The sequence below is a fragment of the Vipera ursinii genome, assembly GCF_947247035.1.
Source record: "Vipera ursinii genome assembly, chromosome: Z".
Taxonomy (NCBI): Eukaryota; Metazoa; Chordata; class Lepidosauria; order Squamata; family Viperidae; genus Vipera; species Vipera ursinii.
Window position 1 is genome coordinate 66,450,540 of NC_139517.1, and position 6,984 is coordinate 66,457,523.

The following is a 6,984-nucleotide window of genomic DNA, read 5'->3' on the forward strand; positions in this document are numbered from 1 at the left end:
AGCCCTAATGCAGTTCGGCAGGAGACTTCCCTGTGGTTGTGCAGGGTGTAGAATGATGGGCCAGGAGAAACTGGGCCAGTTGGTGGTGCCAGTCCCCTGTGACGATCTTGCGGAGCGCATCCTTGCTGGCCTTTACCATGACCTCTGCAAGGCCGTTCGAAGATGGGTGGAAGGGGGCCGACGTGACATGTCTAATAGAGTTGTCCCTGGTAAAAATCTGGAAATCATGAGAGGTAAATTGTGGGCCGTTGTCAGAGACCAGGACGTCCGGGAGACCGTGCGTTGCAAAAATTCCTCTTAAACCCTGTATGGTGGCAGCTGAAGTCATGCTGGTGACCGGGATGACCTCTAGCCATTTAGAGAAATTGTCTACAACTATGAGGAATACCTGTCCCTGAAAGGGCCCAGCGTAATCTATGTGAACCCTGGACCAGGGGTTCCGAGTCACCTCCCACTTGTGTACCGGGGCCTGAGGTTGGGAGGGTCTGGTTTGTTGGCATAAGTGGCACCCAGCCACATGTGCTTCAATGTTTTTGTCTAGGCCGGGCCACCAGACGTAGCTCTGGGCCAACGCCTTCATTTTAACAATGCCTGGGTGACCATCGTGTAATGTGTGTAAGGCCCTTGTTCTGTGTTTGGCTGGGACTATTACTCTGCTGCCCCATAATATGCAGCCTAAGTGGGAGGATAATTCGTGTTGCCTTGCGAAGTAAGGTTGGAATTCTGCGCCTGGGCTGATGGCCTGACACCCTGATGTGACCCATGCTAATACTCTACTGAGGGTTTTGTCATTGCTTGTTGCTGCAGCAATATCTTTTGCTGACAGGGGGCACTCTGGCAGTTCCTGGATAGCTAGGATATGACCTGCTGGGGCTGGGTCCGAATCGGTGCTGGACATGGGCAGTCTGCTTAGCCCATCTGCATGGCACATTTGTTTCCCTGGGAGACAGGATTTGAGGTGTCTGCCTGTCCCAAGTGAAAAGACCTAGCAGGGGCTTATGGTCGGTAAAAATTGTGAATGGGCAGCCATACAGGTAATCGTGGAATTTTTTCACGCTGGCTACGATTGCTAGTGCTGGCTACGATTTGTGCATAGTTGCATTCTGCCTTTGAGAGAGTTCTGGAATTTATTTATTTATTTATTTATTTATTTATTTATTTATTTATTTATTTATTTATTTATTTATTTATTTATTTATTGGATTTATATCCCGCCCTATCTCCCGAAGGACTCAGGGCGGCTAATAACAAAACATATAATAAGTACAGAAATTAAGATAAAAATAAAATTAAAATCATCTGTGCAATAAATTAAAATTAAAAACTAAAAATAAATTAAAAATTCTAAATATAATTAATTAAAATGCCTGTCAGTCCAGGTCAGCCTGGTGGAAAAGGAGTGTTTTGAGGCCGCAGCGAAAGGATTGGAGATTTTGGGCCATCCGAAGCTCAGGGGTGAGCTGATTCCATAGGGCTGGCGCTCCCACAGAGAAGGCCTTCCCCCTGGGGGTCGCCAGCCGACATTGCCTAGCTGACGGTACCCTGAGGAGGCCCTCTCTGTGTGAGCAAACTGGGCGATGGGAATTTGTTCCCGGCAGCAGATGGTCCTGCAAGTATCCCGGGCCTAAGCCATGTAGGGCTTTAAAGGTAAGTACCAGCACCTTAAATCTCACCCGGAGGGCAACCGGTAGCCAATGCAGCTCACGCAGGAGGGGTGTAATATGGGAGTATCGGGGTGCTCCCATCACAACCCGTGCAGCTGCACTCTGCACCAGCTGAAGCCTCCGGGAATAATAAGCGACAGGTGATTGTGCCCCATCCTTTTGCAGGTGGCTCAGAACTGCTCCAATCCCGTATGGGGTGGCATCACAAGCTACGCACAGGGGCTTGTTTTCTTTATAATGGGTGATTGTGGAGTTGTTGGAGAGTAATTGTTTAAGTTGCCTGAAGCTATTCTCATGGACTGTAGTCCACTGCCATGGGGCTCCTTTGTCCAGCAATCTGTGTAGTGGCTCAGCGATGGTTGCTTTTTTGGGGAGGAAGGCATGATAAAAATTTAGGAGCCCTAGGAAGGCTTGAAGTTAACTTTTGTTTTTGGGTGCTGGAGCAGCTTTGATGGCCAGAATTTTTGAATCAGTGGGGTGGATTTCCTGAGTGTCTATTTTGTATCCTAAGAATTTGGTGGAAGGCACCCCTATCGAGCATTTTTCCCGTTTCAGCTTAAGACCTGCAGTGCGGAATCTGCCTAGCACCTCCTGCAGTCTTTCAGCTAAAACATCCTCAGTTTCCCCTGCGATCAATACATTGTCAAAATAGGGGCAAACCCTGGGAATTCTCTTAAGTGTTTTCTCCATAACTTCCTGGAATATGCCAGGAGCCACCAAAATGCCAGATTGCAGGCAGGTTACTTTGAAAGCCCTGCGGTGAGTTACAATTGTTTGGGCGTCTGCCATTTCCTTGGTAACCGGGAGCTGTAAGAACACATGCGCCAAATCAAGCTTGGCAAAGATAGTGCCTGACCTGATTTCAAAGAGGACGTCCTTAACAGCGGGGACCGAGTAAGTGTGGGGGTTCAACGTGTGGTTAAGTGTTGCCTTGTAGTCAGTGCAGACCCTCACCTCTCCGTTAGGCTTAATTGGGGTGACTATGGGGGTTTCCCAGGTTCCCCCGTCCATGGGTTCCAACACTCCCAGTTTTACCAGCAGGTCCAGTTCGTTCTCAATTTTACCCTTGAGGGTGAAGGGGACTCTTCTGGCTTTGATCCTGACTGGTAAGACCTCAGGTTTTAGTTTTAGTTCTATTGTGAGGCCAGTGTATTTGCCTAAGGAGCCATTGAACACGTCTGCAAATTGCTTGCAGATGGCTTCGAGGGCTCGGGTTTGTGTAAGGTTTGTGCCTTCTAATCGAATTCCTAGGGCTTCGAACCAATTGAGGCCAATGAGACTGGCCCGACTTCTTCGGTGACCTGGGCAGTGAGTTCCCCTCGGAACTTTTTAAATTCTACCCTAACATTGGTTTGTCCCCTTAGTTTTATAGGTGCCCCTTGAAAATCGGCGAGCAGGATTTGGGAGGCATGTATGGGAATTTGTCGTTTGCTGTGGCTACGGATTCCCTGGAGGGTGTCCCATGAGATAATGGAGACTGAAGACCCTGAGTCCACCTCCATTTCACAGGGGACCCCTTGCAACCTGACCCAATTTTTCACCTTTGGCCTTAGGTGGTGGATGGCTAGGGACCAGGAAGTGCAGAGGGGTCAGCTAATTAGCCCAAGAGCCACCTCGTAGTGCTCCCCTATTGGATCCCCAAGCCAATTGGCAGAGCCAGGCTTTTGTGAAAGGATAGGAAGGTGGGGAAAACCTCGCTGCAGGGGGCAAGATGTTTCACAGGACTGGTGCTATAGCAGAGAAGACTCTTATTCTGGATCCCAGCAGCTGGAGTTTCTTGACTGATGGGCTCTGCAGCATGCCTCCTTTGCTGGCACAAGTAGCTTGTCTTAGTGGGACAAGACAGTTCATCAAGTAATCTAGACTCATGCCATGGAGGGCTTTAAAGGTCCTAACTAACACCTTGAACTGCATCTGGATGCAAATTGGCAGCCAGTATAGTTCATGAAGCATTGCTGTAGCATGGGCCCTACTACAGGCCCCAAAGCCTGCTTGTGCTGCCACACTTTGTACTAGTTGAAGCTTCCAAATGCATTTCAAGGTTAGCCCCATAATAAAGCACATTGCAGTAATCCAGAAGAGAAATTACTAGATCTTGAATTATCGAGGGCAGGGAGTCCTGATCCAGGAAAGCTAAATCTGGTGCACAAACTGAAGCTGTGCAAAGGCTCTCCTAGCCACGACTGCCATCTGCTTTTCAAGCAGGAGTTGTGAGTCCAGGAGACTCCTAAGATGTGAACTGGCTTGAATGGGGTAGTGCAGCCCTGTCCAGACCTAAAGACGTCAAAGATCAGGATCTTGAAGCCCCATGCATCCATACCTACTTGGTCTTGCCATTGTCCCCCGTCTAATTCCAGGGTAGCAACAGCATTACTTGGGACACCAGATGTGGAGATGTAAAGTTGAGTATTGTCAGTATATTTTTGTAAAGGTACAAAGCTGATTGCCAAGGTTTTTTAACTGTGCTTCAAAATATTTTAGATTTAGTATAGGCCATCAGAATAATATACTGTAAATCAAATATCTTCTTTTTAACAGCATATTACTTAGTTCACAAATATTATATAAAACAACTGATATGGACTATATTGTAGTGCTCAAACAAGGATTTATAACTCTGACAGAAGTGATCACATCTATATGTTATGAAAGGATTATAGCTGATTCATCTGTTTGACCTGTGCAAAAATGCTCTTGGACATATCTAAAATGTTTGAATCCAGGAGAATGTAGATGGTTGAAAAGCAGTCTTACAAGATAATGCTTCAGCAGGAAAACTATATTACAGAGAAGAGACTAAACACATCAAAGGATCACAGCTTTTTAAAGAAATTGTCAAAAATAATATCCCACGTATATTGAATTCAGCAGGTCTTTCTAGACAAAAGCATTTTGTGCAAAATTATTGTAATTTACAGTATTCTGTAGAAAGATAAAAATAAAGAATTGGATTTGACTTTGAGTGACTTCATGGATATATCCATGCAGTTGTCTTTGCAGCCTTCTGTGATGTTCTTGTTGACTTCAGTCTAGTTGTCATGGCCCAGGGCTCAGATACTGATTCTAAAAGCCAAGAGGCTTCTCCAGCAGAAATGACAAGTTTCAATTGGTTCTTGGCTTTGTGTTTTCTGATACCGACTTTCCACAGGTTTTGCTAGAACAGCTTCTTCACCTTCAAAATCAATATCTGAGTCCTGAGCCACAACACAAGTATATAGTTTGGGATTCCCATGCAAATCCTGATGCTATTCAGCTTTTTGAGACCAATGCCATTAATTTATTAGATTATTCACAGAATGAAAAGGGAGCTCATGTGAGTTGGGCATACACTGTAAAATTATGATCAGAAATAATGAAAGGTGTCCCATTGCATTTAGTTTTATTTATATTTTTGTTATTTAGATTCATAGAGTTGGAAAGTACTTTGGATGTTTTCTAGCCCAACCCTCTGCCAAAGCTAGAAGTCCTGATTCCATGTGGATAAATGGCTTACTAGTCTTATTTTGAAAACCCCCAGGGGGGAGATATCCACAACTCTAGGAAGCAAGTTGTTCCATTGCTTAATATCCCTCACTATCAGGAAACTTCTCCTTATTTCTAGGTTGTTGCATTCATTGCTTCTTTTTCTACCCTCAGGTGCTATGAAAAATAAATTGACTCCCTCTGTGGCAGCTCTTTAAGTATTGGAAGACTGGTATTATGTCTCTCCTTGGTCTTCTCTTTGTTATGTTAAATATTCCTAGCTCCTTTAGCTGTTCTTCATAGAATTTAGTTTTGGTGCTCTTCTCTGCACTTTTTTAAGGTCTCAGCATATTTTTTGTATTGTGACCAAAACTGGATGCAGTATTCCAAATATGGCTTCATTGGTGCAGTAAAGCAACACTATCCGTCCCCTTGATCTTAATGCTCTCCCACTGTTGATTCAACCAAAGACTGTTGATGTTTTTTGGCAGTTGCATGCTGCTGATTTATACTTAGCCATTGGCCCACCAGGAAAACTAGATTCCTCTTACAGGCACTAAGTTGAGCCAGATACTACCTATCTTATAGGGTTATATGGGCATCTGGGTTTTCCTACCTAATGCAGGATCTTAATCCAGGGGAAAAATATAGTGCTGCCAGAACTAGTCTGAAGAGAGGCATTCGGCAGGCCAAGGCAGATGATGATGATGATGATTGTTGTTATTATTATTATTGTTGTTGTTGTTATTATTATTATTATTATTATTATTATTATTATTATTATTATTATTATTATTATTAAAATTTATATGCCGCCCTTCTCCCTAAGGACTCAGGGCAGCTCACAACAATAAAAAAATAAAAAACATAGAATACAAAGATTAAAAAAGAATTAAAAAATAAATAAAGAAATAAAGGACAATTTAAGCCGATAAAAACCAAATTTAAAAACCATGATCAGTCCAGGCCCACTTGTTGGAACAACCACGTCTTCAGGGCATGGCGGAAGGATCGAAGGTCAGAGGCTATCCGCAGCTCCGGAGGCAGTTCATTCCAGAGGGTCGGCGTGCCCACAGAGAAGGCTCTCCCCCTGGGGGTTGCCAGCCAGCATTGCCTGGCCGACGGCACCCTGAGGAGGCTGACTCTGTGGGAGTGAACCGGGCAATGGGACATTGACATTGGCAGCAGGTGGTCTCGCAAGTACCCTGGGCCTAAGCCATGTAGGGCTTTAAAGGTAATTACCAGCACCTTGAATCGCATCTGGAGGGCAACTGGAAGCCAATGCAGCTTGTGCAGGAATGGTGTAACATGGGAGTATCGAGATATTCCCATAAGCACCCGCGTGGCCGCATTTTGCACCAGTTGAAGCCTCCGGGTGCACCTCAAGGGCAGCCCCATGTAGAGAGCATTGCAGTAATCCAGGCGAGAAGGGACAAGGGCATGGGTGACTGTGCATAGGGCATCTCCATCCAAAAAGGGGCGCAACTGGCGCACCAGGCGAACCTGTGCAAAGGTCCCCCTGGTCACAGCAGTTAGATGATCCTCCAAATTAAGCCGTGAATCTAGGAGGACACCCAAGTTGCGGGCCCTTTCTGAGGAGGGCAATAGCTCCCCCCATTGAAAGAGATGGAACATGTTGGACAATACGAGATGCCAGTATCCACAGCCACTTGGTCTTGGAGGGGTTCAGTCTGAGCCTGTTCCTTCCCATCCAGACCGACACTGCCTCCAGGCACCGGGACATCACATCAAGGACATCACAGGGTTGGCTCGGGGTGGAGATAAACAACTGGGTATCATTGGCATATTGGTGATACCTCACCCCAAAGCCACGGATGATCTCATCCAGCGGCTTCAT